The 12,324-nt window shown below is 38.6% G+C and overlaps 1 protein-coding gene across 1 annotated transcript in view; it reads left to right on the plus strand.

Moving 5' to 3' along the window:
* Window positions 1-8,849: 8,849 nt before the first annotated feature.
* The window catches only part of NR1H4 (nuclear receptor subfamily 1 group H member 4), an 86,113-nt gene continuing 82,638 nt past the window's right edge, over window positions 8,850-12,324 (plus strand). Inside the window, exon 1 of the mRNA XM_074226669.1 lies at window positions 8,850-9,012. The gene's annotated coding sequence lies outside the window, so the exon portion shown is untranslated. The remainder of the gene's footprint in view (window positions 9,013-12,324) is intronic.

A 12,324-nucleotide genomic window follows, 5' to 3' on the forward strand; every position in this document is an offset into this window, starting at 1 on the left:
GCCACTATGGGCCTAACACTGAGAGCTAATAATCCCTGGACCTGACAAAGAAGACTCATCTTCACCTTTGCCAAAGGAAAGGAAAGAGGTAGCTTGGTTAATGAAGTTTTCATGTTTGAAATAATTAATTGCCTTCTGATAACAATCACTTACACCCCTGAAAAATGTCATCTTGTCTTATAGTTCCTCAAAGAATAATGGATGGCTGCGGTGTACTAGATTAAGAAAAGGGACCCATTTTTTAACCTTGAAAGCCAAAAAATAAATGAATGAGAAATGAAAGTAGTTTTCCCTTGGTCCTCTAACCATCACGTTTCAACTGCTACTCACACCGTATTCTTTCGGCATTGTGTGTAAAGGAATTTGCCAAATATTTTTCAGAGTTACTGAAACTGACCCACTCATGTGCTCCAAATTCTTTTTCTTGTAAAATATTTTTAAATGAACATATTTATTTTATTTATTAATTTATTATTTATTATTTTTTAGGCTTTTGCAAGGCAATGGGGTTAAGTGGCTTGCCACACAGCTAGGTAATTATTGAGTGTCTGAGGCCAGATTTGAACTCAGGTTCTCCTGACTCCAGGGCCAGTGCTCTATCCACTGCATCACCTAGCTGCCCCCAAATGAACATATTTCTTAAGTGTTTTCACTACCCCATTCCCCACCTTCTTGAAACAGAGAACACTTATTGCAATACTTCTTTGGTGGGGAACTGTCTACATAAATTGTGATTTCTCTACATCTTCGATGATGCTCAAAGAATGTCAAAAAATTCATTCCCATAGCCAACCTGATGAAAAGGCTCTCCTCATTTAGCTAACCTGGTTTCCCCATGTCCCTCCCCAGACTGGTGTATGGAGACTCTCTGCTTGTTAGGACCTGCCAGTCTTGAGTCTCTATCGGCAACGTCTTCTCTAGTTTGTGGCTCCTCTGAACCAGTAAGTCATTCAGTCAATAATGTGTATTAAGACATTATCAGGAGGAATGAAATGAGGACTTTACTGGATAAATAGAGGACAGAAACATATACTGGACTTGTGATTTCATTAGTATAAAGAACTGTAGAAGGAATGCCAATGTAGAACAGCACCTTCTCTGTCTTAGAGAATTGTTTAGGGCACTTGAAGGTTAAATGACCTGCTCAGGGCCACACAACCTGTATGTGTAAGAGGTAAGACTTGAACACAGAACTTCCCATGGAGGTGCCAAGCCCCATTCCTCCATCCACTGTACCATGCCCTCTTCTCAACCAGAAGGCATTGAGCAGATTTCAGTCCTTTCTTGATGATCCAGTCATCGCCTTTGTGTATGTTTCTTCTTACACTGTGATTTCATATGCAGAAATTTTTTGCTAGCTTTTGAATTCTTTGTCTCTCTTTTCTTGTGATCATTTGCCTCTTGTCCCTTCTTTCAGCTCACCCCTTAGAATACAGAGATTCTAATTTGCCATGACCTTAGAAATCCACTTACATGGGTGGTTTTTTCCTATTAAACAAGTGTTTGAATGAGTGTCCAAAAACCTGACTTTAATGGAGATGATAACTCCTGGAGGGGTTCAGAGACCTTGGTCAGCTGGTTGGTGCGTGCTGGGCTGGGAATCAGGAAGACCTGGGTTCAAATCTGGTCTTGGGTGAATTCGAATGAGTTGTTTAACCTCTGTTTGACTCAATTTATTCATCTCATGAAATGCTTAATAATAAGAGCAGCACTAATCTCAGGGAAATTGTGGAAATCCAGTGACATTTTATATATGTGTGTGTTGTTTAAAAACATTAAAGTACTGATAAATATTAACCAATATTATTATTTATTACTTCTGAAGTGTGTTTGGGGGGGAGTAAACGAGTCTGGCAAAACTTTGATTACCTTGCTTCCATTCAATATGTATTTTGTACATTCATGGTTGTTTGCAGACTTGTCCCTCTCATTGTCAGAGTAAGAGATCTTTTTGTGACTCAGGAAGACCAGAGTTCAAATCTGACATCAGATACTTACTAGCTGTGTGATCCTGGGCAAGTCATTTAAGTGCCCCTTGCCTCAGTTTCTTCAACCGTAAAATGGGAATTATGCTACCATCTACTCTGCAGGGTTGTTCTATGAAATAATATTTGCAAAGCACTCATGACTGATTGAAGTGGTAATAAATGCTTCCCTCTTTCTTTTTTTCCCTTTCCCCTGGACTTAACAAAGTGCTTAGTCTATAGGAATAGCATGTATCTCTCCCTCTCTCCTTCCTTATTTCCCTTCCTCTCTGCCTTCCTCAGTACAGCTTCTGACCCATAGTAATAACGATAAATACTTGTTGGCTGACTAACTAGATAAGTTTAGGCTTAATGACCTTCCTTTTCTAGCAGTTTAGATGAATGGTAGAATATCACTCTCATAAGGGAAAAGAATTTTGTGAACCATTCACTCTTTTTGAAAGATCTCTTTCCGTTTTACTGCTGAGATAATTGGAAGAGTTCTCAAGATATTCTTCAGTCCAAGTAACCTCAATGGCTCATTTGAGGCTCTTTCCCCATTGGGCCCTTTCTAGAAATCCTGTCTCTAGTCTCCCTAGTCTTTTAGAAAATGATGAGGGAGGCTATAGGAATCAATCAAAGGATTCTATCGGCTTTTATAATGAGCATGGGACACCCAGGAACTTTTGTGTTGAAATGGTAGAAGAGAAAGGGGGAATGGTCTTTCATTGTTGTCCAGAATGTTCTCTCCTGTTATTAATGGTTGGTTGAACTCCCACTTATATATTATCAGGCTAGCAAACATTCAATTAAAAAAACCATTAAGTGCAGTGAGTTGGTGGAATGAGGGCTAGCCATGGAGGCAGGAAAGTTCACATCTGGCCTTGATACCTGCTCGCTGTGTGCTCCTGGACAAGTCATTTAGAGTCTCATTGACCACAGATACTATCTAAAACTACAAATTGTAGACAAGTGGCTAATCTATGTTAGTGGAGGAAGTTGCCATGTCAGTAGTTCTTCCTACTGGTAAAGTCACCAGTACAACCCAGAAAACATAAAAGTGTGAGTGTTTGTGTGTGGAAACTGTGCTTACACTTGTGTAACTTTTGTTTGCCTCTTGTGAACTTTGTCCTATTTGTGATTAAAACTTTTCCCTTACCTGTCAAGGTCACTTTAAATACTTAGTCTAAATTATTGCCTCGTTCCATTGAGTTGAGTCCAACTTGGAAGAGCCCAAGGTCATGGTTTCCTACCCAGTTAACTTTCCCTAGTCAGCAAACTTGCAAATACTTTTTGGTGCTTCTCAAAGGGGATCAGGGGAAAAAGAATGTAGGCAGATATATCATCACTCCTGGAAGTACAACTCAAAGTTCATTCTCTATCGATAATAGTGCATCAGTAGGATATCAGCCAAATTTCCCAATAGAAGATGGAAAATCTCCCATTAAATGACTTCAGTAGGCAGTTGCTTTCCCTCTGTGATTTTTTTGAGTTTTTCATTATCTACATTTTTGTTTTAAATATGGATCACATGATCAAAATGAAGCACTTTTATTTTTCATTTTATTTTATTTTATTGCAAGGCAATGGGTTAAGTGGCTTGCCCAAGGCTACAAGCTAGGTAATTGCTAAGTGTCTGAAGTTGGATTTGAACTCAGGTCCTCCTGACTCCAGGGCTGGTGCTCTATCCACTGCGCCACCTAGTTGCCCCCATGAAGCACTTTTACTGAGAGCATTGTGTCATTTATTGGGAAGCTATCCCAGAAGATTTAATGGCCAATTCGTCTCTACTGCTCATGGAAATATGTGGGTCACTTTCAGGTGGTACTGGGTCTGGAGAGCAATTTGACACAAGACCCTTTGGCATAAGAGATACTAAATAAATCAAGATTCTCTTATATGATAGGTTTGGGATGTTATAAGTTCTTTATCAGCAGCAGCAGCAGCAGCAGCAGCAGCAACAATAATAAAAATAATAATAAAATTATAGTAGCATTTATGTATCATTTTTACTCTTACAAAATATTTTATGAATATCCCATCTTATCTTCACCATTTTGGAATTCATTTCTAATTTATTCCATTTCCTAGTTCATATTTTACTGTCTTTTTTCCTTTACATTAGACTGTGTGTGTATATGTGTGTGTGTGTGTGTGTGTGTGTGTGTCAGTGGGTGTGTATTTGCAAATATTTGAGCACTCCTACTTTTCCTTTGGTTTCTTTTATATCAGGAATAGCCAGGGGTTTGATTCACCTTCTACTGTCACCATGAATATTCCACTGAAAGCACCAACTGTTAGTTAATAATAATAGGAGAGGGATTAAGGTTTTCCTCTACTAATGCAAGTCAACATTTGCCTGCCATTTAGTTTTAGAGAACCACTCAGATTAAGAGTTAAGTGATATATGCAGGGTCTCATAGCCACTGTGTCAGAGGTGTGATTTGAACCTGTAGAGTTCCAAATAACTTAAAAGTTTATAGAACTTGAAACAGAGCTATCATAATATTTAAAAAAAAACAGGTCCATGTATTCAAGGTTAAGAATCCCTGGTTTTAGAAAGCTAAGCTTAACTGAGCCTGAATTTCTTCATCTATAAAATGAGAATAATTATAGCACCCATCTCAGAACTTTGTTACAGGGTTCAAATTAGACAATGTATACAAAATGCTTTGCAAATTAAAAAAAATGTGTAACTATAGTTTGGTATTAATTATTGAGAAGATTGAAATTGGTCAGAAATAGACTTTCCTCTCCCAGGAACCATGTTGGCTGTTTGCCCTGATTATTAATGTCCAGCCATACATTCACTGAAAAATCTGCTCTGGATATGCAGCACCTAGAGAAGACTCTACCAGGAATCAGAAAGAATTAAAAATTATCTCCTGTTCTATATAGCCAAGCTAGGAAGACACAAATACTATGTTGAAGAATCTCCAAGACCATGACATCAGGAAGGTGATGCCATGACAAGCTCATGAATTTGAATTTGAGTGGGGGGGTGTACAACATCACCAGCCTCACTTTCTCCTCCAGAGTCATCTGGGTCCAGTGGCCAGATAGGAATCAGGATGACTGGAGATGGTCTTGGAAGCAAGGCAGTTAGGGTTAAGTGACCCAAAGTCACACAGCCAGTAAGAGTCAAATGTCTGAGGCTGAATTTGACCTCAGGTCCTCCTAACTTCAGGGTCATTGCACCATGTAGCTGTCATATGTTGAGGAGTAGAATGAATTAGTGGTAGCAATTAAAAATAGTGGTGGTAGTAGAAGTAATAGTAGCAATAGTTACAGCAAGTAGTAAGTAGCAGCAATGGTGACGGTAATGATAGTAACAGCTGTAGCAGTAGTAGTAGGTCATAGTACTAAGTAGTAGTGTGGCGGTAGTAATAGGATTACTAATAGTAGCGGTTGCAGCGGCAGTAGTAATAAGGTGGTGGTGGTAATAGTACTAGTTGTAGAACAGTGGGTGGTAGTAGTAATAATTAAAGTAGGAGTGGTGGTAGCAATAGTAGCAGTGGTAGCAGTAGCAGTAGCAGCAGCAGTAGTAGTAGTAATGGTAGTAGTGATAGTAGTAGTAGTAGTAGTAATGGTAGTAGTGGTAGTAGTAGTAGTAGTAGTAGTAGTAGTAGTGAAAATAGTAGCAGTAGTAGTTGTAGAAATAGTCATACAGGGGGTGGCTAGGTGGCACAGTGGGTAGAACACTGCCCCTGGAGTCAGGAGTACCTGAGTTCAAATCCGGCCTCAGACACTTAATAATTACCTAGTTGTGTGGCCTTGGGTAAGCCACTTAACCTCGTTTGCCTTGCAAAAAACCCCCCAAAAACTAAAAAAAAGCAATAGTCATAGAAGTAGTGATAGTAGAAGTAGTAGAAATCACAGGAGTCTTAGTGGGAGTAGTAAAAGTATTGGGGGTGGTAGTAGGAATAATAGTAGCTTGATAAATGTTCTCTCCCCTCCTCTTTTCCCTACTGATCCTTGAAGCAAAATGTGGCAGTTTTTATTCTTATTGCTATTATATTGATTACTACTAGTATTACTGCTCCTAGAGCTGCTCTGTTACTAACCCCATCTCCAGCTCCACTGCTGCTAGGTGTTACTGCTGCTGCATTTTTGCTTTAAGGCTTAGTAGGAAAGAGAGAAGGGGAGAGAAAAAGCATTTACTAATCACTTTCTGCATGCTGGACTCTTTAATTGACAATGAAGTCTACAAGAAGTCTTTAAGGATTATTGTATTTTATTTTATTTTTTTAGGTTTTTGCAAGGCAAACAGGGTTAAGTGGCTTGCCCAAGGCCACACAGCTATTAAGTGTCTGAGACTGGATTTGAACCCAGGTACTCCTGATGCCAAGGCTGGTGCTTTATCCACTGCGCCACCTAGCCGCCCCTCTTTAAGGATTATCGTATTTTACTTTACCCTCTCCTAGGACCTGTCAGTACTTGACCTTGGTCACACAGTATGTTGGAGGTGTTCTAGTTCTGTGAAATATTTGACAGTATGGACTATCCTTACATGTGACTTTGGGTGAATCCCTCCCTCCCTGTGGTCCTCAGGGGCCTCATATTTAAAAGGAAGGGGTTCTAAGGACCAGGTGCTGACCACTGCAGTCCCAGGCTTTCCAAAGGGTGGCATTGTTCAGCATAATGGAAAGTCTGGGTTCTGCTATTTACTATCTGGCTTTTGTGGGAAGTCATCTCTCCCTTCCAGGACTCACTTTTCCCATCCATACAATGGATGGTCTCTCAGATCCCTTAATAGCTAGAGTCTTAAGAGCTCCAATTCCTGCTTTGCAACTCATTCCCAATGGAGACCTTGGAAGGCGACTTCTCTCTCAGCCTTAATTTCCTTCCTCATCTCTCAGTTGAAAGCCTTAGATTAGATGAGCTATGAGGTTCTGTCCAACTTTAAAATTCCTTAGTTTTAAATCCTCATGTTCTGAAAATTCTCAGCTCTTTCAGACAAACACCAGATTTTCCACTGGTAATACAAGATTTCTTCCTTCTGCCCCCCGCCCCCAGCCTCATCCATGTTGTTTGAAGCTTGACTGATAGTGCACAGAGATCTCAAGCCTTACTCCAACCCTGTGATGAAAATCTCTCACAGAGAGAGGATTAAATGAGATAAAAATTATAAAATGCTTAACATTTTATCAGACACATTGTCAACTATTCAGTTGTTTCCAACTCTTTGGTGAACCCCATTTGAGGTTTTCTTGGCAAAGATACTAGGGTGATTTTTCATTTCCTTCTCCAACTTATTTTGCTGTTGGGGAACTTGAGGTAAACAGCTTGAAGCAACTTGCTCAATGTCACACAGCTAATGAGTATCTGAGGCTGGATTTGAACTCAGGAAGATCAGTCTTTCTAACTCTTGGCCCAGTGCACTATTTACATAATATGTGCTCTAGAAATTTTAACATTTTATTATTATTATTATTATTATTATTATCATCATAATAATAATGATAATAGCAATTAGTATCACCATAATAATAATGATAATTATTATCACAATAATGATAATTATCATCATCATAATGATGATGATCGTTATCACAATAATGATGATCATTATCATAATAATGATGATGATGATGATGATTATTACTTTAGTGTAGTGTTTAACTCATGATTGGAACTCATGTTGTACCTTATGGAAGAAACTTCCCTTACTAGTGCAGATGGACACCAGCTCTGCAGTCTGAAGTCTTCCTCTGAGAAGGAGAACATCAGAATCCCACATAGACCAAGTAGAGACTTGAATCTAAGAATTCTGACCTACGAGGTCAAATTTCTATATTACTGGACCATGTTATCTCACCCACCATATGTCTAACACAAAAAGAAATGTAGTCTTCCCAAATATACCACGAGATTGTAGAATCTTAGATTTAGACCTAGAAGGAATGTTTGAGGTCATCGTAAGGCTTCAGCCCCCTTATTTGAGGAAAATGAGACCCAAGTCAGCAAATAAGTCAACAACTCTTTACTAAGTCTATTAGGTACTAGGCAATGAACTAAGTGCTGGAACCCAGAGATGGGAAGCTGGAAGAAAACCTTGAGGCCTTTCTCCCATCCCCTCATTTTACAGATAAGAAAACTGAAGTTTAGAGAGTTTAAGTGATTTGTTCAAGATCTCATAAATTGTAAGAAACAGAGAAAATTTGAACCCAGGTCCTGTAATTGCAAATCCATTGGTTTTTGGATTTTTCCCCCTCAATTTTCAGTATTGATATCAAGGAAACAGTGTTGATTAAATTAAGCTGTTAAGTACATGACTGAATTTGAAATAAGGATTTGATTAGACCTGATCCTACTAATCCCTTCTTTTCTTTCTCTCTCTCTCTCTCTCTCTCTCTCTCTCTCTCTCTCTCTCTCTTTTTCCTACCTCCTCCATTCCTTGATCCATTTCTCCCTTCTTTCTCATTCCCTCCTTTCTTTCTCCCTCCCTTTCTCTCTTTTTTCTTCCCCCTCTCCCTTCTCTTTCTTTCCTCTCCTCTCTGCCCTCTGTCTTTTTTCTCTCCCTTTACCCTTCTTCCCTTCACCTCCCTAGGAAACTGAATAAACCTCTAATTCTTCTCCCAGTACAGGCTAGCTCTTCTCTGAATTTCGTTACCAGAAGCAAATTCTATTTTAAATAAGCATTTTATATCTTCTGAGAGGTTTACTTCAAGGTGTACTGGGGCAAGAATCTTGTCCAGTTTGGGAATATCCCAGGGCTATGCTTTGACCATCTTTCCGGTATTTACTAAGACTTACAGCCTTCAAATCTATGTTTAGATAATGTAGCCACAGAAGACTTGTTAATGACTAATCTGTGTCCATTGAGGCAGCAAGCCAAAGAAAAATGAGGATAGGCCAGAAGGCAATGTGATATCATTCAAACTTTCACTTAAAAAAAAATCTCCCACCCCACAAGCCTCCCCATACAAGAAAAAAAAATCACACGTCTCATGAACTTGTTGAAATTCACTGGGATTGAATTAGAAGCTAGAATACAGCTCTCCTCTGTGTAACTTCAAAGACAGGACTCTGACCAAAGACTTTATAAGTAAGTAATTTACTCAAGCGGTGGGAGGGGAAGGGGGTGGTTTTTCTTTCTTTCTGGATAATAGAGAAGAAAGTTGTGGATGGTTTTTTTCTTGATTATGGAATGATTGGTTTAAATCAGAATTTTTTAACCTTTTTTTAATGTGTGTGTGTCATAGGTTCCTTTGGCTTTCTGATGAAGCTTCTAAATTCCCTAGCATAACCTTTTAAATGTATAAAATAAAATATAGGTGATTGCTAAGAAAATAAATCATACTGAAAAATAATTCTTGAAGTATTTTTTTAGGTTCCCAAACCCCAGATTAAGACGTTTGCTTTAAATGACCACAAGAGTGCTGAGGAAATTTAGAAGTTTCCAAATATAACCAACCACAGCTTATTTGGAGTAAAAATGAATTTTGAGTCTATTTTGATCATATGATATCTCCTTTGATGGGACAAAGTCAAGGAAGCAAATATGGAGAATGATGTTGTGTCTTCAACACGTTCACTGCCCCTGAAGTTTATATGAATTTTTTTAATTACACATTTGAAATGATGTTAAAATAGTGTCCAAACAACATCATAGATATATTAAATGACGCAAAAATGGTTAAATAAATTGTATTTATTGTATAATGGTGCACTGTAACTTAAAGTGTATGAGTTTGAGGAACATTTGGAGAGGCCATTAGGAGAGGAAGGATGCATGGGACAATGGGAAGGATCCTGCTAGTGGCCAGAGAACATAGGCATAGATCCTGGTGCTCTTGTTTACCTTCCAATTGGACAATTCACTTTGGAATTCTCTAGTCTTTATAGGATCATGGATTTAGAGATGGAAGGGATTCTGGAAATCATCTTGGTCAACTCCCTCATTTTACAAAAGAAGCAATTGAAGCTCAGGAAAATTGAACAATTTGCCCAAGTCACATAGGCAGGAGTTGAACTCTGAATCGGTCAATAAATATTTGTCAAGTGTCTACTATGTTTTCTGGATATATACCCAAAAAAAAGGCAAAAAGATTGTCCCTGATTTTAAGGAGTTCATAGTCTAATGGGAGAGCCATTCATGAAATAACCAGAACAAAGTGGTTGTCTAGTTAATAATCAAAAAGTGTTTATTAAATGCCTTCTATGTTTGCACTTTCCTAAGCCTTGGGGGATACGAAGAAGGGCAAAAGGTAATAATCCTTGTTCTCAAGGAGTTCATAATATTATGAAGGAGACACCATGCAAATAATTATGTACAAACAAGTTATCTATGGGATAAATTGGATATGATTAATAAAAAGAAGGCATTAGAATTAAGGGAGATTGAGATCACCTCAAGCTTTAAATAGATAATCCTGTGAGCTAGATAATATATATAATGGAGAAGAAAAAATTTACCAGAACCAAACCAGATCTTCTAGTATCTAGGACCACAAGGGATGAAAACTGAATAGAAATGAATGGAGGAAGAGAGAATGCTATTGGAGAATTAGAGGGTATATCTGAAAGTTGTTATGACCTTTTAAGCATTCAATTTCATTTATTTAAACATAAATAATTGCAAAGTAAGTTTAATTGATAGAGTGTATATATGACATGGGTACCTTTGATCTGGCACTGCAACCTAGAAATGTCAAGAGACAATAAGAAAAATCCCCAGAGTTTTGGGTGTACCTGATGGCATACCTTTGGAAAGGTATGGACAAGAGTTGTACAGGATGGACAGACATGCATCAAAGGAAAGGACTTATAAGGGATTATCATGAGGTCACACATTCATTCCAGAATATTTGAGTTACCAAATATTATGATCAATAAAAATCATTTTAAAAAAATTTGGGGAGGGGAAGTAAGAAAATTGGCTCCTTTTTGTTTGTTTTAACTGTAACTCCATAATTTCTCACTTCTGAAATGTGAGATGGAGCCCTTAAGAGAAATAGTTTGTTGTTTTATTTTTGGAGTCTAGAGATGCAGGTTTTAATCCCTCAGACTAGCTGTGTGACTCATTTAGATATTCTCTTCTGTGAAATGGAGACAGTCATAGAAATACAACCAAATTCTCAAGCTTGTTATAATTATGTAAATCTTGGAGTATTAGAGGATTAATGAGTTACTACATCAGTCATTTGGGAAATAAATATGAATTAAGTACCCACTAAACTCCAAATGCCCATAAGTCTAATTGCTTAAAGTTAGAGACTTATAACCCTCTGGGAGCCTAGATTGTTCATTGAATACAACCACTTCATTTTACGGAGAAAGAAATTGAGGGCCAGAGTTTGCCCAGGGTCATACAACTGCTAAGTGTCTGAGATGGGATTGGAAAACAGGTCTTTCTGCCTTCCAATCTAGGGCTCCATCCTCTGGGAATTGTTCAGAACTTTCCTCATAACAATCCTATAAGATAGGGAGTGTATGTAACTGAAACTCAAACCCAGTGGAAACATTAGACACTGATTTATTATTAAAATTATCCACTACTAGAAACCAAAGTCATTCCCAGAAGAGGCATTGCAAAGTGCCACAAAGTTCTGCCCAAAGTGAGGTGGAGATCATGAGAATGCCTAGGATGATTTTTCTTAATGAAGTTTTTATTAGGGATGGGGGTGAGGAGCAGTGACTGACCATCAATTGTCTCATTTGTGTCTCAGTGAGAGGTGTGGCAAGTCTCTGGGACGCTCATAGATTTCTGAATGATACTCTGTGGGCTCAAAAGCTTCCATCTATTCTTGGGTTGCCTTTTCCTGTCCTTACTGCCCTGCCTTCACAGCAACCCACGTGAGCCCATTTACTGTTGGACCAGACTGGGCAACTGCCAATGTCGCAACAGGCCTGATGCAACCCAAAAGTCAACTGATGAAACCCAGAATCTCCGAATCTCAGGGCTAGAAGGGACCCCTGGGGGGGGGTGGAGCCCCAGTTATCTAGTTTAATGTAAATATAAACAAGAATCTCTTCTATATCATTCTAGTCAAGGGTCATCCTGCCTCATTAGAAGGCCCTATTGATGGAAAACATCCTTTCTACTTTGGGACTGCCTGGATTGCCAGGAAGTTTGTCACAAGCTCATAGATCTAAAAACTTTGAAGGGACCATAGAGATCATAGAGTCATTTTATAAATGAAGAAACAGGTCCAGAGAAGGACATAGCCAAGGTCACACAGCCTGGAAGTGACAGGACTGAGGTTTGAACTTGGATCTCCTGGCTCCAAATACAGCAGGGACCTCAGAGGGCATTTTGTACAATCCCTTAATTTTTCACATTGTTTTCCTCTGATAAGATAGGATGAAAATGTCAAAGTTGGAATTTAAACCAGGTAGCAAACTCCAGGTGTAGCTT

Source organism: Macrotis lagotis, chromosome 2, assembly GCF_037893015.1.
Source record: "Macrotis lagotis isolate mMagLag1 chromosome 2, bilby.v1.9.chrom.fasta, whole genome shotgun sequence".
Taxonomy (NCBI): domain Eukaryota; kingdom Metazoa; phylum Chordata; class Mammalia; order Peramelemorphia; family Peramelidae; genus Macrotis; species Macrotis lagotis.